Source organism: Crocuta crocuta, unplaced genomic scaffold (genome assembly GCF_008692635.1).
Source record: "Crocuta crocuta isolate KB4526 unplaced genomic scaffold, BGI_CrCroc_1.0 scaffold235, whole genome shotgun sequence".
NCBI lineage: Eukaryota > Metazoa > Chordata > Mammalia > Carnivora > Hyaenidae > Crocuta > Crocuta crocuta.
The window spans coordinates 9,166,704-9,189,715 of record NW_027531285.1 but is presented as its reverse complement, the minus strand read 5'-3'; the positions used below and the strand labels follow the sequence as shown (position 1 = coordinate 9,189,715).

The window sequence follows — 23,012 nt, the reverse complement described above, 5'->3', positions numbered from 1 at the left end:
CAGTCTACCATTTCTTCCTGTTCTTTCCAGTTTTTCAGCTTTTTGTTTGAGGGCTTCTCTGCTAATTACCCTTGTCTTATTTCCTTTAGCATTTTATTCCTCTCCAAATAGGTACACTTCTCCCCAAAAAGGTATTCTTTCTGTGTAGGAGTTAGACAATTTGGGATCTTCAAAAGAGAGATATTACTCACTGCTCTGGAAAACCTGAATTATATCATTATAATATATAATCTGCATTATATCATTGAGAAAGTATGACTGCCAAAAAGATAGTTATTAAAAAACCAGCAATTTCTACTTCTTCCTCTGATACCAGAGAGATCTCTAAGTGTGGGCCAGCGGGTACTCTTTTAAAACAAGAGAAGCCTCATTGCTTTGACATAGAAGACTTGATATAGTTGCTTTACTTACTGCCAACAAGCTTGAGCCTTATCTTTTCTAGGTTAACCAGGGACTCACAAAGAGGTCAGTCAGGCTTCTTCGAGAGAGGGGTACTAGCACCTTAACAGAAATTCCTGGTCATTCCATTTTTCAGGTGCACCAAGCATAGTTCTCTTTACCAGTCAGGTTCCAATGACGGAAACAGACTTACTTTGATCTTCATATCTTCCTTGTTTTCTCTGGACTTGGGTGTTAATGAGTCTTTTGGCTTCTGAATTCTTGGATCCCAATCATCCCTTTAGCACAAAGGTTTTTGATCTTAGTTGTACTTTGGAAACTTTGAAAAACTCAGATGCCCTGGGCTGCACCCAGATTAATGACATCAGAATCTCTGGGGGTGAGTCTTAGGCATCAGTGCTTTTTTAAAAAAGTTCTTGGAGTAGTTTCATTGTGTAGCAAAGTGGAAGGCCATTGCTCTAGTCAATTAATTATATCACCTTCCATAATCTCTACTTTTAGTAAGTTGGGAGGTACTGAGCTTTCATGCCTCTCTGATTCTGAGGTTGAAAGGACTAGATTAGACACACAATGCCAATAAGAAGGCTGTTCTTTCCAGGTCTTTTTCTTTTCTACTTTTCCTATTTGTGAGAAGACTCTCATTTCTCCCCCAACATGGCTGTCAGTCAAAAAATAAAGTAGTTGTGCTTAAAATGTAAAGTATGTGGCTCATATTCAAACCACTGCTACCCCAGCAGAAAGTCCTTTCTGGTCGGGCTTGAAATTCTTAGGTCTTTCAAACCTGGCATATGGTATGAGGTAAATACATAGTTGTTAAATTAAATTGAAACCTGAATTTTTTAAAATTCACTTATAGCAAGTACATTATTTTACAGTGTCTCTATATGTCTGAAACTCTCAGGTAAGTTTATGAATTGCCAGGACTAAACAGATCATTCCTTCTTTCCAGACTGTCTAGCTCCAAGTACTCTCTGCCATGATGTTAAATCTTCTGTGAATTCTTAAACTCTAAGGATATTTGCAAGATGAACACAATATTATCTTGGCAGAGAAGCGTGTGTATGGATGTGGGTAGGGGGTGATAGTTGTGCCTATATATATCTCTTTAACATAAAAGAAGCTTGGTTTAGTTTGCTCCTATTTTATTCTCCTAGGATCCAGGAAAAATACTCAAGAGGAAAAAGGATATTATTTTCACTCTAAGAGCTAACAGTGATGGAAACTTGGAAATGAAAACAAGTATGCATAGGTACATAAGTCATGAAATTTAAATGTCTGAATTACCTCTGGTTTATTCATCTAAAATGAAAATATTCTTCAACCATCAAAATCATGTTTATAGCTTATTTGGGAAAATTTATCTTAAAACCAGATATAGATTTTGGAAGGAAACCAGGAACCTGGACAGTATAATTCACTTGGGGTCAAAGGCACAATTACTGGGAGATCATTTTTTTTTATTAAGCCTGCAATATTAAGATTTGAAGAATATAAAAGAAATAACTTAAAATATCTTCCTAGAAGTAACTGTATATCATCAGCTTTAGATGAAAAATCTGGGACCTGGCCTCATTTGAAGGAATAATTACTCAGCTCTCTAGAGTTTGCTTAAATGACTTCGAGGACCAAATTTACAGCTTATATCATGTGCTGTTAAATCCTTTTTTGCAAAGTCTATGCAAGCCGGAATTCTTATTAGGTTTCTGCTTATTTATTCATTTGTCATATGCTTCTTGAGTGCCTACTATAAGTCAGGCTCTACTTGGTCCTGGAAATACAGGGATGAACAATATGATCCCTCTCTTCATGCAACTTACAGTTTAGTAAGGAAGGTAGTCATTGAACAAATAAATGACATCCAGAGTGATTTAATTACAGTTGTGGTAAGTGGAACAAGAGAAAAATTACAGTGTGTAATGAAAGTCATTAAAATGGGAAATGCCAAGACTTGGGGGTTCGAGATGTTTTTCTTCAGGAGATGATGCTTTAGCTGGCATTGGTAGAATTAGTAGGTGTTCGCTCACACATTGTTCTGAGAAAGTACATTTTAATCAAGTCATTGAAATCAGATATTTATTTGTAGAAGAACTGATTCAATGTGATTGGGTGTCTAGTGGGATTACTTAAAATTTAATTTAGGAAATCAATATCTCTGTATATTCATAGAAGCCAAAGGTTAACGAAGTGGCATTAGTGACTCAAAAGATCATATCCATTCAGTCAAAAGTATTTGTGCTGGGGACATAGCAGTGAACAAAAGAGACAAAACCCCTGCCTTCATGGAGCTTGCGTTATAATAGAATAGACAGTCAGTGAACAAGACAAATGAGTAACATACAGAGCATGGTAGTTACTGCTAACTGCTATGGAAGAAAAATAAGGCAGAAAGGGGGTTAGGGAGTGTTGGGGTTACCACAGCCTTTACATAATGCTTTTGGAAGAAAATGTGTTCTGATTCTACTCGCTGATGGGCTACTAGGGTTGCAGCTAGTTGGAGAATGAACATATTTGAACATTCACTGGAATTCTTTAGAGCTGTCGTCCCTAACCTGTTGTGAGGGGACACCAATGTCATTTTTCTCACGACTTCGCAACTGAGAAAGGTGCTGGTGGAGAAACCTTCACTGCAGTGAAGCACGAGGTGCCTCTGTTGGCTGAGGGCCTCTGTGTGTCTGCAGAATGACGGTGCATATGGCTCTACTGTCCATATGCCACATGGTCCTGAGAAATTAATCCACTCCTTGATTGTCACTTTTCTTATTTGTAAAATAAATGGGTTGGACCAAATCCCTAAAACTCTTTCAAACCTGAAGACTTTCTTTTCTAGAAGACTCTTTACCTTTCCTAGGGGGATTTTTATTTTCTGGGATATCTGTCTGAGCTTTTGAAAGCACCTTGTATCCAGTCCTTTGCCTGTGTTCGTGAATGGTCTTTCTGTCGGGAGGGAAAGAACATATTGTACTTACATTAGTATTGTTTTGAGAATAATAACAAACTCAGGTGCATTTCTCAGGCTCTTACCTATGGTCCTCATGGCAGTTTTATAAGGCGAATATTATTGTCATTCCCATTTTGCAAATGGCAAATTCAGAAAGATGAACTTGCCCAAGGTGGCACATGTAGTACAAAGCAGAATTAGGAATCAAGAACAGGCAGACTATGCCATGGTCACCAAACATTTTTAGAACATACTCCCATTAATAAAATAATTTGGAACATTAATCTCAAGATATGTATGTTTATTGATTTAAAATTATATGTATAAATTAATATAATAATAGGGTGTAATTTACCAAACATCCATAAAATGGAAAGTAAAAGTGAAAAGATAAAGATGAAGTATTTAAATATTCATTTTAAAGTTTTATTAGCAGTTCAAAAATTTTTGCTTTCATAAATGTGATTCCATATGCTTTCTTAATTTTTTGTTTCAAATCATGGACTATACTTTGTGATTCTACTATTCAAATATTTGTTTCTGAATTTTTAGCTGAAAAAGATGCCTCCCAGATAGTTCTTATGGGAGGTGTACATCATTAGCTGCCCTTCATTATGATATCGGTTTGTCATCATCCATCTGTTATACATAGACTTTTTAAATTGTGATTGTTTAGGGGCACCTGGGTGGCTCAGTCGGTTAAGCATCCAATTTTGGCTCAGGTCATGATCTCACGGCTTATGAGTTCAAGCCCTGGGTTGGGCTCTGTGCTAACAGCTCAGAGCCTGGAGCCTGCTTCAGATTCTGTGACTCTCTCTCCCTCTCTCTCTCTCTCTCTTTCTCTCTCTCTCTCTCCCCCCCCACCCCACTCATCCTCTGTCTTTCTCTCTCTCAAAAATAAATAAACATTAAAAATTTTTTAAAAATCAATTGTGATTGTTTAGATTGTACAGAATAACTCTTATCATTTCTGATTTGATCAGCTGCTCTTGCAAATTTCTTGGAAGACGGTGCCCTTTTACATTTCAACAAGTGAAATTAAGACCAACTACTATATTATTTTGAGGATGTTGAAGCTGGTTAAAATATTGTTTCTACTTTTTAATTTTGATATAGATATGGGAGATTTTAGAGGGCCCATCCTGCTCGCTGTTGACTGGTTTTCCTAGAAAGCAGAGCTGGGGCTTTATTTAGAAGCGTATAATCCCAGGGAGCAAGAGGGAGGGACAAGGGGAGGGAAGTCCTGTCAAGGATTCATTATTGAGTTGGCCACTGTCTTGTATGGAGCATGACTGATTACTCAGTACTGAGATACAGTCTTCCTAAAAGCTGTGCAAACGACTGCTTCCTGGGACAGTCCCTCTGGGGAAAGGAATAAGCAACTGTATTCTGTAGTTCTATCTTCCATAGTTCAGAAGGTCAGTTTTGGGTTGCACTTGTGGTGGGTGCCCAGCAGGGCCCTGTAGCCTTCCCACTCCTCCAAGTCAACAGGAAACACCCGGGCTGGGACGCAAGAAAGCAGCATCCCAAGCAGGTATAAGGCTGGGCACTGTCAGCCTGTGTCTGCTTGAAGGAGGTCAGTGCCCACGTACCAGGGAGTGGCTGGGCAGGAGAGAGGTGAAGTGACACCAGAAAGGAGATTTATGGAACACTTAAGTTATGTCTTTGACAATAGAAACCGTATAACTATGCAAATATTTTCAAATGACTGGTTTCAAAATGCTCCCTTAACCATTCTTTTTTTTTAAGCACTTAGGTTTTTTTCCCTCCAATTTTTTAATGTTTATTTATCTTTGAAGGAGAGAGAGACGGAGTGTGAGCAGGGGAGGGGTAGAGAGAGGGGAAGACATAGAATCTGAAGCAGGCTTCAGGCTCTAAGGTGTCAGCACAGAGCCCGACGCAGGGCTTGAACCCACGAACCGCAAGATGATGACCTGAGCTGAAGTCAGGTGCTTAACCGACTGAGCCACCCAGGTGCCCCTAAAGCACTTACTTTTGATGTTGTTAAAACATCACCTGTAGCTACCTAGGTAAACTGCCTACCAGGTAAACTGACACGTACCGCAATATACTGAAATAAAAGAACAAGGGAAGGCTCCACTGTGAACTGCTGAAGTGTGAGAGCCTCTTTATCCCCCCAGGACGCTCACGGGCTGTATGTGAGCACCGGCAGACAGACTGATTTATGCACCAGACTTGACCTATATACCAAATATTGGTATAAGATCTTAGTTTTTGTTTGGAACTGAACAGAAAGAAAATGATGTTCTAATGTTTTCTAAAGAAGTTCTAATATTTTCTCGTCTCCTAATTGCTAGCTCCCTTCAGGCAGTGGCAGCTTTCAAAGCAATGGCCACACCCCCATCTTTGTGTCTGTCCCCATTAGACTGAGACCTATATCCGAGACAGGAAGATGGAGAGTTGGTATTTGGAATCGCCCAGCATCTGTGGAGAATTGGGAAGGGGACGTTTTCTGGCAACATGCTTATAACCAGTATCTCCAATCGTTTTATGGCAGTGACCAATTGTAAGTGTGTGTGTGTATGTGTGTGACAGAGAGAGAGAGAGAAAGGCGGAGAGACAAAGAGGAAGGGAGAGAGGGACAGAGGGAGAGACAGGGAGAGAAACGGAGGAGAAGGAGGGAGAGACCAAGAGGGAAGGAGGGAGGGAAGTAGGAAGGGAGAAAGAGGAAGAGAGAGGGTGGGAGAGAGAGAGAAACCTTAGAAGGACAGGAGGAGTTGCTGTCTACCAGCAGTGGAGACGGTGTTGGGGGCCTGGTCCAGTGGGTTATGAGAAGGGCTGTTGTATATTTTTGACATTGTCTAGGTGGAGACTGAACGCCCTCTCCTTGGGAATTATGTGGACTCTGGTTGATTTTTTTTGGACTCAGAAAACCGCTAAAATATATATATTTTTTGGTGAAGACATAAATCCACCCATCCATCCTTTTGTACATCTACCCCCTTATCCATCCGTACCAAAACTTCAAAGAGCAGCTCTCACAGGAAGTTTACAATTGTGTAGCTCTCATCATTTTTCCAGAAATATCTCTGATAGTTACTATAGGCTCCCTGCTGCCTCAGTACTCTTATTTTCCCTATTATAATTTTTGTCCCTCTTTACTCCACCTGCGTATTTTCTTGTGGGTCTCAGTGGCCAGCCTGTGTGCTACCTGTTCACCTGTATGCCTGCCGAGGCCAGTCCCACACTGGGCAGTCAGTTTGGATGCAGCCATCTGTCTGGCTGTATATAAACACTGCTTTCGTTTGTCTGTTGAACACTGACAAGGTTCTCTGGCCTTATTCCTCCAAAATTACCCTCAACCCTATTTCTTTTATTAAATGATGCTGCCTTTAATATCTTGCCTCTGTAAGAATGTGCAAAAATAAACAGCATAGTCTTCACTTTCCTGACTGCTGTGCCAAGAAACACAACAAGAAGGTATATTGATTTTTATTTCTTCCTGGCTTCAGCCACACACATTCCCACACAGTTCCAGACATTAGCAACTGAGGCAGGCCCTGGCATTGCAGTTCTGGGAATTTTAATGACAGCGTTGGCCTGCATAGCTCATTCATCTCAGGACCTGTGTCTCCATCTGCCAGGCTGAGGTGCTTTTTCCAAGACGCACTCAAATACACGGAGAGCGTGTTCGGTGATGGAGAGTCTCTGTGTCGGCGGAATACTCCAGGCTGACGCCTCAGCAGCAAAGAGGGCTGAGCAGAGCACTGAGGCAGATGTAGCAGAAGTAATACACTCTCTGGAGAGGAGCGGTGACACTTTTGTGAAGGAAAACAAACTTCACACATGCCTAGCAGCTTCTGTCTTGAGAAATCCATATTTTAGTAAGAGCCAGAGAAGGGGTTGAGGGTTGAGAGCCATGCTTGCCTATGTCTGTGGGGGTGGAGAGGTGGTACCCCAGTGAATAATCTTCTTGAACATTTCCTAGCATGTGAGCATTTGCTGTCTCTTTTCTGGCGTGGAGCCAGTTGTTTGGCCTGATCTGAAAGCCAGCGAGTGAGCGCTTTTCTCAAAGGATATACGTTTGGCTACCCGCGCACTGGAGAACCATAAGATATAATTGCTTCCTGTTTTCTTCATTTTCCCTCTATATTAATTATTTCCCTTTTCTTCCATCCGATGAAAAGGAGTCCACAGGACACAAAACTACCCTTTCCCATTTGGTCTTAACCAACAACGCATTAATGTTCAGTGGTTAGGGGCACAGTTGATGGAGTCTGTGGAGATTAGAGCTAGAGTTACCCAGCTCTGAAAATGGCACAATTTTAAACTCAGAGGGAAAACGTCTTCTGTAAAGCCCCCCTAGGAGATAGGCAAATGAATGATCTACTTTAGAGCCTGCTTAAATATTCACCTTTGTGGTTGACTGCAGCATCGAGCGGAGGTCTCCATTAGACTATTTGCATGGCGATATTTTAAGAGAATCAGAGCAGGGAGGTCAGGCTGGGAAACTCATTTTGCCACACGATGGATGCAGAACACACACATTTTGCTCAGACCAGTGCTTTGAGCCTCTGAATTGTTTGCACAAATCATCTGAACTCTAAGTCCCCATGCAGGACATGAAAAGTATCTTGGAGAGTGATTTACATTCTTCAGCTTGAAATTGGATTATGATCTAATTTAACATAGGTTTTTTTTTTCTCTTTAATTCTTAATTTTTTTTTATTGTGGTAAAATACCCCTTACACAGAATTTACTATCTTAACCATTTTTAAATGTACAGTTCAGGGGTATTACATACATTAATAATGTGGAACCATCACCACCGTTCATCTACATTGCTCCTTTCGTCATGTAAAATGGAAACTCAATACTCATTAAACACAAACCCCCCATTGTTCCCTGCCCCCAGCCCTGGCAACCACCAGAGTGGTTGTCTACTTTCTGTCTCTATGATTTTGATGACTCTACATACCTCACGTAAGTGGAATCACATAATATTTGTCTTTCTGTGCCTGGTTTATTTCATTTAGCATGATGTCCATCCATCTTCACCCATATCCAATATCCATGTCCAACATGTTGTAACATTAACGGAATTACCCCCCTCCTTTTTTTTTTTTTTTAAGGCTGAGTAGTATTCCATTGTGTGAATATACCATATTTTGGTTATTCATTCATCCATTGAAGAACACTTGGGTTGCTTTCATGTTTTAGCTTTTGTGAATAAGGCTGCTAGAACATGGGCATACAAATATCTCTTTGAGACTCTGCTTTCAATTCTTTTGGGTATATACCCAGAAGTGGAATTCTGGGTCAGACAGTAATTCTATTTTTAATTTTTTGAGAAACTGTCACTGTTTCATTTCTATTTCTCATCCTTCTTCAGATGCGAAGATAGACCTGAATGTATATTGTGGCCTTGTCTTTTGATCATTTTCTTTGCCCACTATTTGTTCAGTCTCCTATATATATCTTGCGGCATATATTGCTGCTAGTAATATTAAGTGGACAAGACAATATGAACTAAAGCCTTGATTTATAGGTGATGTGGATTAAGGAGTACATTTGTTGTGATGATCACTGGATATTATATGTAATTATTAGATCACAAAATTGTACACCTGAAACTATTACATTGTTTTTAACTAAAATTTAAATAAAATCTTAAAAATACATATGTGAGATAATTAAAAGACTTTAGGGCTGTGTATAGGCTACATAATAATCATTATTATTTACTGAATGTTTTTTACATGTCAAGAGCTTTATTACGCACTAAGGCTACACAGTAGGAAAAACTCAGTGTCTGCCTTCAAAGAACTCATTGTCTGGTGGAGGAGAGATATATACACAGGGATTTCAACATCACAATTAATGTAATGGAAATATAATTGTGTATAAGGCACAATTGGGAATGTCAAGAAGGAGCTTTAAAGTTTGCTTGGGAGGGAAACCAAGAGATAAGCTTTTAGTTGAAAACTGCAGTAAAAGTTTGTCAACTGGGAATGGGCCAAGGACATTCAAGCAATGGGAGGATGGGGTACAAAGGGAAATGCCAGAAGTTTAGTGTGGGTGGAGTGGAGAGTTGTGAGACTGGATAAGAGCAAGAGATGAATAAGTAGGCAGGAGCAAGATCACAATAGATGCCGGACTATCATAGCTCTTCCCTTGAGTAGTGGGAAGCCGCAGAAAGGTTGTAGGCAAGAATAAATAGTATCTGAGTTGAGGTTCAGAATGTTCCATGTATAAGACTGAGTGGTAAAGGCTTATTCTGGAAGGAGGGAGAGCATTTAGAAGATGTGAGATTGGTTCCAGAAAAAAAAATAATTGAACTTAAACAAAGGCACCAAGGCAGTGTTTTGATAAAAAGGAAGGATATGGTTTTGGGAAATATCTTAGAGTAAAATATATAGGACTTATTAAATCACTGGAAATAGAATGTGTCTTCCAAGGAAATCCAAGATTTTAGTTTGAGTGTTGCAAAGACAATGGTTTTACCATTCAAAAAAAATCCAAAAAAAATATTTATGATATATCTATGGGTCCCAAGAAAAGTCGAGAGTGCTGAGGATACTTAAGAGACAAAAGATAAGATCTGCCTTCGGGGAGTTTGAACTTTAGTAGGAGAGATAGATTATCACAACTTACAGGTAAAATGTGGCACTTGCATCATGAAGTTGTAACTGTTACCTCCAATAAGGACCCCAACGTCTTGAGCTTAAGGAACTTGCAAGATATCCAATGGAGATGCAGCAGACACCCGGTTATATGGGAGCAGGACTCAGAAGACACATATTTAGGAGTAATCAGGGTTGAAGTCATAGTCAAGATCTTGTGAGTGATGATATCATTAGGGAGAGTGGGGGTGTCATAAGAGAAAATGGGCAAGGAGAGAAGCAAATTTTAAAGGAGTAACTGAGGAAGAGTTGCCAGCAAATAAGACTGAGAAGGAACTGTTAGCAAGACAAGAGGGACACATTTGCATCTTACCTTCCAAAGTCCTGCTTTGGTGGCACATAGGAGAAAAGTACCCCTATTACTTCCAGTATCTATTTTGGTGCCTAGCTTAGAGTGGGCACTAAAAAATGTTGACTTAGTTAAATGTAATAAGGGTTAGGAAATTAATTCTATCCTAATAATGTGATGAAGGAAGTGGAGAAATAATGTGATACACAAATTGGAAAAGAACTGAATTGGTGTTTATTGAATTTGTGATCAGGGAAGCTTTAGTTCACAACTGGCTTCATCAACTGCGGGGCAAGTTACTTGTCCTTCAATATTGTACTTATACTATGTGCTTCCATGTCGTCATTGGTAAGTCAGGGCATTGGGATAAGAGGCAAAGTCTTATTTGGTTCTAAAATGCTGAATTTGGAAACATAATCAGCATGTCAAGCTGAAGATGTGATATATTATCAAATGGAGGTATCCTTGTCTGCTTTCACTGATATATTATCTTATAAAACATTGGGACATTAAGTATTTGATAGTGGAACTCTGGATATTGATTTTGCCCCCAGTCATAAATGGCCTTTGCTTCTGAAGAATGGTAGGCATTGCAGAGTTGTTTATACCAGTAGATTGCATCCCTGCAAAACGAATGTCAAACAGTGCATCTGGGTATTGTCTTGATAAATTACATGACTCAGTGATCACTGACCCACATTTTGTAATATGATTTTATAAAACCCGCGTGACAACGCTAATGGAGATAGATGCACTATAGTTCTTACACAGTAGAGGCCAACAGTGTTCTTGGAAAAAAAATGAAAATAGGAAATGTAATCACAGATTTGCTATTATAAGATTTCATCTAAAGAAAGAATGTTAGGTGGGTGGATATTCTTTACAGAATTTCAGGCAAATTTACTGCATGCCAACCAATAATACTGCTTTGTCAAAATAATTGTTTATTTCTGTACTTCTAGAATTTGCACCGCCACAGCACCAGGTGTGGGATAATAGGTTTGCACTCTGTACATATGCTGGGGTGCATGAGACTTTGGTGTGTGCAGTCTTGGTCTGGGATTTCCCTTTTATGACTTCATTTTTGTTGTGGCAGCCTCCATCTGAGGATTCATTCAGAGCAGAAAAAAGAGACTGACCTTATCAGCGAAGATTTTAGCCTCACTCATCAAAGGAAAAAGAGAACCTTAGACAACAAATTCACTTGTGTTTACAGCAAAAGCATTAGGAGACTTTTAAAGATTTTTTTTTTCTTGAAACACAGGAGCTTGAATGGTTTTGTCATGTAAACTGCCAAGAGAGAAGGAGGAATTTAGTGGGCTTCAATGTACCAGACTTATTCATAAAAATCCTTTTTGTGTTTTGAAAATGGAACATTTGAATTCTCAGAGTTTTGTCTGTAGGTTTCAGTTTGGAGTCCGAGTTTTTGCCTATTAAAAAAAAATGCAATTATGGGCTGCTGACTGCGTGTGATTATAGCTACCCTTCTAATTTCATTTCTTCAGTAATGGAAGGAATCTAAAGAAACGCTTGGTTTTTGATCACTTTCTGAGAACAGAGTTTCTAATCTCGATTTGCTAAGTGTCCTTAATATTCTATTATTTTTCATCTTAGTAATTCATTGCTTATAGATTCATTAATTAAAATCCTGGTAGGAAGGTGAAGCTGGATAAGAAAACTGGACAGTTAAGGTTTACAATAGGACTTTCCCTGCTCTGTTTCTTTGATGGGTTGGGGACAAGGAAAATGATGAGTTCAGCTTTGGTCACTTTGAAGTCATAAGCTTATAGCATATGCAAGTGGAGGTGTGAGCCTGGAGGTCAGATGTCATCATCGACGGTACGAGTTGAAGTTTGTGCATGGAAGAGATTACCCAAGGGAGAATATGAGGAATGAGATAAGTAAAGCGCTGCAAGTAAAATCTTAGTAAAGATCAATTTTTAAGTAGCTGTTGGAAGGAGACAAGGGAACTCAGAAAGAAGAGTCAGCCAGTCACAAGGAAAATCTTGAAGGTTACAGCACAAGGGAATTTTAAAAGGAAGGGAATGGTCAAAAATGACAAACGCTGCAGGAACATAAAGTAATAATTGGACTGGAACGTGTCCATTGCATTTGTCAACCACAGGATGAAACTGACCATTGTGAGAACCAGTTTAGTGGAACAGTTGTGGCAGAAAATCAGATTGCAATAGATTTAGGAGTAAATAGGAAAAGAACAAATAGAACAAATACTATTTTCCTTTAAAAGAAACTAGTCTTTCTTCAATGAAGTTGCAGTATGCTGTGTGGGGGAGGGAGAGGTTGTAAATTAAGATTTCAAGGAGAAAGAAGAGTTTAAGAATGTTGTGGTGATGGAAAGAAAAGTATCTTGGGCCAGTTTGGGGATTTTTATCAAGACAATAAAATTTGATAGGATGTGGTGGTGGGTAGATTCGATGCAGGATTATTCCATAAACTTTCTTGGAAGAACATGGAGTGTAAGCAAAGAAACAAAAGGAGGAAGGCAAGGGCTGGAAGTTGAATTGAGTAATGGAGTGAAGCACTTTTTTTTTTTTTAATATTTTTATTTATTTCTAGGAGAGAGAGAGAGAGCGTGAGCAGGGGAGGGTCAGAGAGAGGGAGATACAGACCCTGAAACAGGCTCCAGGCTCTGAGCTGGCAGTCAGCACAGAGCCCGACGTGGGGCTCGAAACCACGAACCGCGAGATCATGACCTAAGCGAAAGTCGGACGCTTAACGGGCTAAGCCACCCAGGCGCCCCTGAAGCTTTTTAAAAAAAGATGCAGATTATAGTCTGTATCACAATGGAATTCCAAGGTCATAGGTATGGGAAGATCGTTCTCAGAGCCTGAAGTAAAATTTGCCAGTAGCTTTGAATACTGAAGTTTTTGTGAAGGAAGGAGACTGGAGGCAATGGGCTGTAGGCGTGGCAGAAGTATAGTTTCAAGTAGTGCAGGTGGGGTTGTAGGAAATGGTGACTCTGACAAATGTATGAGAGATACCTTTGGTTGCATTTGAAATTGCTCTACAGGGGTACCTGCGGGGCTCAGTTCGTTAAGCCTCCAACTTCACGATCTCATGGTTTGTGTGTTTGAGCCCGGCGTCAGGCTCTGTGCTGACAGCTCAGAGCCTGGAGCTTGCTTTGGATTCTGTGCCTCCCTCTCTCTCTGCCCCTCCCCCCCACCCCTCTCCCACTTGTAGTTTCTCTCTCTCTCTCTCTCCCCAAAATAAATAAACTTAAAAAAGAGTAAGAATAAAAAAGAAATTGTTCTACATGTGAGAGGTCCAAAGTGACTAGGGCACCACTTTTAGACTTGTTTCCCAAAAAGTATATATATAACACTGAGGCAGGGGTCTTGTGAAGCAAAGGCACTCATGGCTCATGACTGGAACGACTAGCTCTTACTTTAGAATTCCTTAAGAGTAACTCATCCCCAAAGCTTAGATATCCTTGTTTATTTATACTACTACATCTGAGACAATGGAAGTACCTGACATTTTAAGGGAACATAAAAAGTGATGAAGAGATGTTTGAGACCCTTTCAAAGAATGTCCAATAGAAAGAGGAATCAATTCCCCAAAATGTAAGATAACTACTGAAGTAAAGGTGAGGATGAATCTAAAGCAACAAAATTGGCACGTGGTAAAGTCATTCCCTTTTAGTCTTTTAGTGACACAGAGGTCAGTATGGTTATGATAAATTGTTTATAATAGGGTCTCAAAGTGGGAAGAGTCTAATCTTTCCTTCAATTAAAAAAATTCCCTAACAATTGGGTGAACATCTCCGGTAAGTCAGGTTCATGACTAGCCACGATCGTTAGTGTACATCTCTGAGTAGGAAGATCATAGCTGTAAGGCTGTCCCTTCCATTTACAAATTCTAAGTACTTGTCCACCAGTGTCCAAAATCCTCCCAACCTCCCAAAATTAGTTTTTCGAAAAATGTCTTACTTATGTAGAGATTTCACTCAGTGATCCTATTTTATGTGCTCTGGAGTTGTTCTTGTAAAAATTTAGTGACCTCTATCTTTTTTCATATGTATCTTTCTACCATTTTTCAATATCATATAGTTTCCAGGTCTTCCAATTCCTTGTCATTGGTATCAGGATATGGACCTAGACAGAATTCTCCAGATGTGAGCTGCTAGTGTTAGGAGAGCCATTGCTGATCTTGATTCAAATACAATGATATCATCAACAGAGTCTTGGGGGATTTTTTGTTTTTGTTTTTCTTTTTTTAACTCCTAGCAAGGGGCTCATAGGCCTCTCTACTATAGCAGTTTTTTGACCTTAGAATTTAAAATTTCACACAAAGTGATAAAAAGTGGGGATTACCCATTTTATCCTTCTACAGTAGATTATATTTTAAATGTGAATACAGTTGGAAATTTTGTCTTGCTGGTTTCAGCCTACTTTGAGAGCTTCCCAAATCTTGATAATGCTGGGCAATACATCTGCCTCCTTCCCAGCTTTGTGTCATCTGTAAAAAGATTTTGCCCTCATTCTCGATACATTCATTGAATAAAAAGAGAGTCAAGGAAAGGGTGTAGAAAATGCCAACAAACCTCTTTCTACTTGCTAACCATTTTACGCACTGTCATACCATAGAGCAATTTTCCAAATAGTTACAAATCCACCTACCTCATTCCTGCCCATCCACAGCACTCCACTGTGTCTACAGTAGTATTATGAAAGTCAACCAAATGTCTTGGTGAAATCATTATGTGTTTTCTGGCTTGAAGATCTTACAGAGATTCTCTGTTCCTCTCAGAATAAAGTCTAAACTCCTCAACACGGCTTTCAGTTCTGATTTTGCTTGTTTCTCCTGCATTTCTCTCTTCATTCTTCACTCTCCACTTGAATTCTATGTTCCAGTCTTTCTGAACTACTCACAACTCCATAAACCATCGCCCTCCATCACTCCAAAGCTGTTCACCTTTGATTCTCTTCCAATGGTGTGTCCTTGGTCCCCAGTCCCCATGCCTTTTGGCCTCACTTATTTCTCTTTGTCCTTCCCCTCATACAATGAGACTATCTTCTCACTTCCAAGAGCTTCCTTCATCTTCCTCCATTACATCTGTACTTAACCCCATAAAGGCTGGCCTTGTTTTCTTTTCTAGCTCTCCCTTTAGACTGAAATCCCCTAGAAGGCAAGAACTGGGCACTTTATCCCCAAAGCCTCTCTGGTACCTAGCACATGGTAGGGATGAAACACATTTTTTTGGAAAAATCAATTCTGACTGGTGTTTGAATACATTTTACTTGTAATAGTCTTTCCATTTACTCTCCTGCTAATGTAGTAAAGTAGTTTGCACTGAATTGTTTTTGGCAACCTCGTGCTGGCCTCTGATGCTCACCTCTTTCCCTTCTAAGAGCATATCAATTATCTAGTGAAGAATACACTTTAGGATGTTGCTGGCTTCAAAAGTCAAACTCTTCTGGCTTTAGAATACAAAATCTCCCTTTTTGAAATCTGAGGCATTTGCTTAGCTCTGATCTGGCAATTTTCCCATTCTCTGATTTTTTTTTCCCAGGACACTAGCAGCTGTGATAACAGCTGCAAATTGTTTTAATTGTCTTAGATGTAATGCATCTGGACTTGAACACATTTTAAAGCTGCTAGACACTCTCTTACTATCTCCCCTACTAAGATTTGTGTTCCATCCATTGCAACCTCAATATTACTCTCCTCTGAGGAGGAAAAATGGAAGCAAACCAAAGAGAGAAATTTTCTGCTCTTTTTCATTCATCATTATCAAGCAGTTAACTTATCATTCCTTTGTCTTATTATTAAAAACATAACTTTGTTCTTTTAAGTTTATTTTTTTGAGAGCGTGGAGAGGGTCAGAGAGAGAGGGAAAGAGAATCCCAAGCAGGTTCCTCATTGTCAGTGCAGTGTCTAACATGGGGCTTGATCCCATGAACTGTGAGATCAATACCTGAGCCAAAATCAAGAATTGGAAGCTTAACCAACTGAACCACCCAGGTGCCCCTAAAAATATAACTTTAAAACAATAATAATAACAACATTCTTATTTTGGTCTCATCTGAGTTACATTCTGGAAGGTTTTATCAGCCAAGTGGTTGGGGTAGGAGGAATATAAATGGATGTAGAGGAGACAGGACTCATATATTCTCTCTTTCTTTCTCTCTCTCTGTCTCTCTCTCTTTCAGACCTGCTTGGTGCCAGTCATTGTGATAGACAGAGATCTTGCTGTAAATATGATTTATTCTCTGTTCTTAGGGAGCTCACGGTCAAGGGTCAAGTAGAAAATGTTAAAGATCATAGTGTTGTATTTGAGTTAGCTGTGCATCAACCTTGGCAAAAAAGAGGTGCTGATAACTATTTTTGCATGATTTAGCTTTTTATCCATTCTTCCATATATCTTCTAAGTCATGGCTCTCAACCATAGTTGTGTGTTAGAATCACGGAGGGATTCTGGATTGAATAGCAATAAAGTAGGTGGATTTGGAACTATTTGGAAACTTTTATAACACAACAAACCAACTTGATCAGGATCTCTGAGGAATGAAGTCTAGGGGTGGTATCTCTTGAAAGCTCCCTCAGAGAATCCATAGTCAGAGAGTGGATTACCTTGGGAAGTACTTACAATCTGTTTAGTAGTTCTGTGCCAGGAACTGAGGAAGACACACAGTGTCTTAATGTACCACAAAGTCATTGCCAGAGGTAACACTTTGAATAGACAAGGCATTCTCATGGAAAAGAGCAAATTAAAAATGCACGGTGGTATATTGTATGATTAAGAGCCCAAGTGAGCATTAGAAGTAAAAAACAAACACACACATACATGGAAGTTATAGGTAAAGAAGACAAATCCTGGGCAAGAGTTGTGAGAAAAGAGTTGGGGCAGGTGGGCTAAGGTGGACTTTGAAGAATGTGTAGGATCGCTCAGGTGATAGGCTAGAGACATGCTGTTCCGACCAGGAGTATATAATGAACAAAGGCTTGGTGGCAGGAATGAATGTGGAGTATTCTGGGCATTTTGTGGGCTGGATAAGCCAAAATGGAGCAGGAGTTTAATTCTGAGGACCAATCAGACTAAGGTTATGGAAGTAAGGTCCAAATATGGAGAACTTTGTATGCTATTTTGAAGCATTTGTCTTTAAAGTATAGGCAGCACTTTTTTTTAAATTTTGAAAACATAACCATAGTCCTTGAACATTTCTCAAACCTCTTTCAAATGACAAAATATTTTATGGCATTGATCAAATGCTACTGAGTTTAGAATCTGTGATACAAGCTTGAAAAGGAGAGAGAAAGCTGGATCTCATGGCCAAGTGTAAGTCTTCTCTGATGCTGAGATTCCTTTGTGTCAGTAGTGTCCTGATGAGTGGGTAACAACCAACACTCTCTAGGGAGAAAAAAAATCCCTGATTTATAGTGTTTGCCGATTTCCATGGTGTAAATACTACCACTGTGATCAACATGAAGACAACCATGGGTTTAAAAGCCACTTTGCAAAATTCCTGGAAATTTGACATTGACTCTCACAAGCTGATATGAGCTGATTTCAACATACCACTGCTCATGTTTACTACATCAATTCTCTCAATAATGATTTGTTTCAGGGAAGAGGGTCATTGGGGCATGGAAGATTTGCCTTCGAAGTATAATATTCAGTTTAATCTAAATTTATGTAACTCATTAAGAAATGGGGGTGGTGGTGGTGGAGGAGGAGGAGAAAATCCCTGACACCTTCACTAGAGCAAATAGAAAGAGCACGTGAACATCCAGGTCTTAGGAAATGTGATTCCAGATGCGTCCTCTGCTGACAGAGGGGCCCCTGAGTGCTTTGTGGCTGGGTGGAGTGTCGCACCTTAGCTCGTGGTGTTTTCCAGCAGAGCAGCTAAGGGTTTACAAAGCCTGGGGAAAAATACGAGTATGTTGAATAAATCCAATTTCCATGCAAGGGTGCTCTGTGTGCCCCAGGAGGAATCACAGGCAATTGTATTTGTGTGAAACTCAGCTCCTGCTGTAAGGGACCCTTTCAACTTTGGCCTCTGAACCCACGCCCCCTCGGTTCCCAGAGACAGCCCAGTGGCACCAGCATTGCCTCTGAAAACTCTGTGAGATCTGGAACGCCATCAGACCTAATCTGATCGCAGTTGCCCCTCCCCAGCGCCCGGGTCATTCCTGAGGCCATTTAGCTCTTGCCTTCAGTACTCCGTCGCGGCCACGTGGGGGTGAGAGCTCAGGGGTCCACTCGGAGCGTCCAGACGCCATCTGGGGCCTGCTCCCAGCCTAGGCGACCTTCCGCGGGCAAAGCCGCCACAAAGCCCGCCGCTCAATCCACCTTTCCCTTTTCTTCCCTCCTTCAAAAACAACTCATGTGTGGGTAAAAAAACAAAAAAGCCGTTTAGTCAAAAATAAAGACTAAAATGTTTTTTCCTTCTGATAATGTTCCTGGTTCCGTCACTCGGCATTATGCTCCATAATGTGCCGCGTGCAGCCATTTTGTCATCGCTTTGGGTCATCCTTGCTCACAATTGGTTATTTACTCAGGGGCTTTTGAAATTATTGAGTTGACACATCTGTCAGACGGCAAAAGCAGAAATGCTAAAAGGTCACTTGGAGAGAAACCAGCTGCTCCAGACAAACCTTTCTGCCTCCAAATAGCACAATCATTACAGCCTGGCAGATGGGGCCTCTGCTTTCATTTCTGTCGCTCCCCTTGCCTTCAGGTATTTAGCTACACTACCTCATTGCCAGGTCAGCCAGGCCTCCTTGTAATTACTCACACAATAGGCATCTCTCTGCTTAAGAATAACAGCTCCATTTTCTCTAAATAGGAAACCAGTTTCCTCACAGATATGAGTTATCCAACACTTGCCACAAACTTTCCTATTAACAGATTCGTTTTGACAGTGGTAAGTATGTTTCTATTACTTCTGCAGCCTTCATTATACCTAGAAACGTGAGGTTTGGCCTGATTTAACACTTCGGAGGGCTTTTGAGGGTCTGAGTAGATGGCCTCTGGGGAGTAGGGCTGGCATTCCCTTTCCTCTCCACCGGATCCCTCCTCATCCTCGTCTCCTTCACCTCTGTTGTGCCCCCAAGAGTTGGTGTCATGTCAGGAGGAAAAGGGCAAGAGGTGACGCCTGTTTGTGCTGCTCCATGGGGAGGTTTCATTTAGACGCCTTTTCCGTCAGCCTGGCCCCCTGAGGCCTCAGGATCTGAAAGTGTGTGTGCACACGCGTGCCTCTGTTTACTGCACTGAGAGATGATGTAAAACAAAAATTAAAAATAAAAGTAAGCTGATATCGAACCTCAAGTGTATAGGGAAGAGAATCTTCCATAAAGCAGGTTCTCATAAACTGCTTTGGGGAACAATGAATATGTCAGCAGCTATAATAACAGTGTCTTAACCTTTCTGAATTATAACAAATAAATTGTTATTTATATATACTATATATATACAATTTTATATGTATGTATTTTATATATTGTACTATATATACATTCTGTACATTTTTGTATATACATTTTGTATATATTTTTATATATTGTATTTTATATACAATTTTATATACTGTATTTATATACAAAGTAAACGTAAGGCAGTGTCTCTCAATTAGTGGCCATGGGGGTGTTTTTCAGAAAACCTAATTTAAATATGGTTATTTTCCCCCGAAGTAGTAGTATTATCCACAGTAAGGTTAAAGTTTGCTCTTTGTCATTAGGGACACTTCAGGGGATAAGTTTGAAAAGCGACACATTGAGATACATGCACGAGGCAGAATGGAAAGGGATTTGAGAGCTGGCTTGTGATTATGGTTAGAGTTCTGAAGTCATCACATACTGAGTAGATCACATGACCTCAATATCCCCTTTCAGCATGGTGGGGCTTCCCACATTAGTAGACGTGAACCTGGAGACTTCACTTGGGAAATGCTATCAAAGAGCTTCAAACAGAAAAACACTAACAAAACTGTCGACAACCCAAGATCGTGACAACTCATGACTGATGCCCCAGACATTGATGTTTTCACTTTTGTTTCCCGTTGATCTGCTTACTACCTTACCCTTCAGACTTCCATTTCCACCTCTGCATTCTCTTCGATCTCTTATTCTGAGGGCTAAGCAGTGACTCTACGGTTGCTTTAGGGTCTGTGAGCACCAAGAAAAATTGTGATCAGCAGCAAAAGTGGGGCTCTCCGCATTGTACCTCCATTATCCTATAAGAATTCAAAAAAGTTCCGTTATATATGCCGTAGCCTGAAACTAGCTGTGAATCAGGAAGCAGAGAAAAGTTTGGAAGTCAGACAAACTGACAACTGACCAAGTTGTTCTAGGTGATTCTTCCTTAATAAAATACTGTAAACTAGTAAATGGTTTTACTGTTTGCTACCAGAAATTCTTGCAAATTAGTTTATCTGGGCAAAGAGTTTGGTCACATGGGTAAAGAGTTCTATCAGGATGAGAGATTGCTCGTGTAGGCAATGGTTCACTTACCAGACAGTAGTTAACACTACTTGCTTTAATACATGAGTGTTTCTGTATTCATCAATTCTACATTACTGTGTCATAAACTTTGTCTAATCTCAATGAATCTCTTGTCTTGAAAGGCTCCCCCTCAAACCAGATCCCAGAATCCTAGAAATGTCTTCTGATCTCTGTCTTGTGAGATATTGCGAAGATGCTGTCAAGGTGTTATCTCCATTACTGCAATGAGTCTGATAAACTTAGCTCAATCAACAGCTTCTCCAGTGGTCTCGTTGGGGAAGTTGATAGTCAACAAAGTGGACCGGTGTCCAGTCGTGGAACAATCACTACAGAAAGAGAGAGCGCTCTGAAGAGATCCCCAGGAAAGTTCTGATGCAGCAGTAATTCTGAACATGAGCGATGGGGCAGGACACAAGATAGATTTGGAGGATGTATGTATCCTATAGGGGTTCCCAGAAGTTATCATGGAGAGAAACTGGTCAAAAAATAGACGTCCTATGATTCATGGGACAAAAGTTAGAGTCATTACAAATTTATTATTGAAGAATAAACAGTGGGGTGTGGGGCCAACTTAGTCAATAGAGCCTGGGACTCTTGCTCTTGGGGTCATGAGGTTAAGCCCCATGCTGAGGCTAGAGCTTACTTAAAAAGAAAAAAGAATAAATAGTTTTACTTTAAGATCACCAGCTGTTGAAACTCGGGGGCATATTGGGTCCTCAGTCAGAAAGGATATATTCTGGAGCTGTGGAGGGAAGACTTTATGCAGGAGGTGGCTAGCATTTGAGGTGGGTCTTGAAGAACGGGTAGAATTTCTGTGTGTGTGCGTGTGTGCGTGTGTGTTTATGCGGAAATGGGTCATGAGGACATTTGGAATAGAGCAAGATGTAGGAGGCAGCATAATGAAGTGGTTAAGAGAATGAGTGCATAATTCAGAGACCTGCATTTAAAGTCTAATTCCACCACTTACAATTGTGTAGATGAACATGGGCAAGTTGCTTAACTTCTCTAAGTCTCATCCATAAAATGGGGATATGATACCTACTGTATTAGGGTTCTTCTGAGGACAAAAATGAGGTACTGTATGTGAGGTAGTGAGGAAATTATGTGGATATAGGTAAGACTCACTAGATGATGGCTATTATGATGATGATGATGATTACTATAGGGTAACACAAAAGAGAAGTGAATGGAAAGAAAGTTCAGGGCCCATTCTGGGACAGACTGAAGCTGAAACTATGCATGCAAAAGTAGGAGAAAACAATTAGGAAGAGTCAGGGCCAACTGTAAAAAAACCTTGAATTTATTTTAAAATATCTATTCAGTAGGCAGAGGGGAGCCCATAAAGGATTCTGACACAGGGGAGCAATGATCGGAGCTATCCTGGTAATACGTGAGTTGAATGAGAGGAGAGGAGAGACCAGTTTCAGAGACCCGTGAGCTAGCAGGCTGTAGCAGAGTCGAGAGTGTGGTTTCTAATGCGGGAAGAAAGAATAACTGTAAGAGAGATTTGGAAGGGTTTGGGGATTAAAATGTCCTCTTGCCCATTTAATTCAGGCTTAAACAAATCAGCACAGAGCTGTAAGCCTTTAATCTAAAGCACATCAAATGAATTTTAGCCACAAGTTTAAAACTAGCTCATCATGCTAGTGTTGTAGTTTATGCTCTGAGCCTCCCGCTATATGACACCTGGTCCCCAGAACACTGGGCATGTGGCATGAATGCGTAGCAAAAGCAACGAGCTAATGCATCTGAACTCTGTTTAATTTATAATATATTTACATTACCTAAGAGCTTGCCATGGAATTGGAGTCCTTTGAATAGTAGAGTGTGTTGCTTAGTTTTACCTGAGTTCTGCAAATTCCAACCTACTCTTTTTATTATATAGGATGCTAAATTTGATGCCCTCCCCCTTCCTTCTGAGTTCATATCAATTTAGGAAGGAAGCATTAAGAAATCCACTGCATATAGTATTTTTTGAATCAATTCTTGCCAGGCTTTACCTATTGGCATTCAAATTTATTTAATTAGTGGGCTTTAATTTGCACTAAACAGAAAAGCCAGGATTCAGAGCCAGCATCAGGTGACACTAATGTTAGCCTAATTGGTCGATCTGTGTTAATTATCAGGTAACTTGGCTAAATAATAAAGCCATTCACAGACAAGGACAAAGTGATTTTAAAAGTCTCTTTTTAACAAGGCCTCACTTCCCTAGAACAGTCTAGCAGCTTTTAGAGCCACAACGGGTTATTTATAACAGCTCTTGTTAGAGATTCTATTT

At 40.1% G+C, this 23,012-nt stretch overlaps 1 long non-coding RNA gene across 1 annotated transcript in view; it reads left to right on the top strand.

Annotated features, from left to right (window-relative positions):
* Positions 1 to 1,559: 1,559 nt before the first annotated feature.
* The window catches only part of LOC144237576 (uncharacterized), a 72,108-nt gene continuing 50,655 nt past the window's right edge, over positions 1,560 to 23,012 (top strand). The window contains exon 1 of the long non-coding RNA XR_013336897.1: positions 1,560 to 1,648. This is a non-coding gene — a long non-coding RNA (uncharacterized LOC144237576). The remainder of the gene's footprint in view (positions 1,649 to 23,012) is intronic.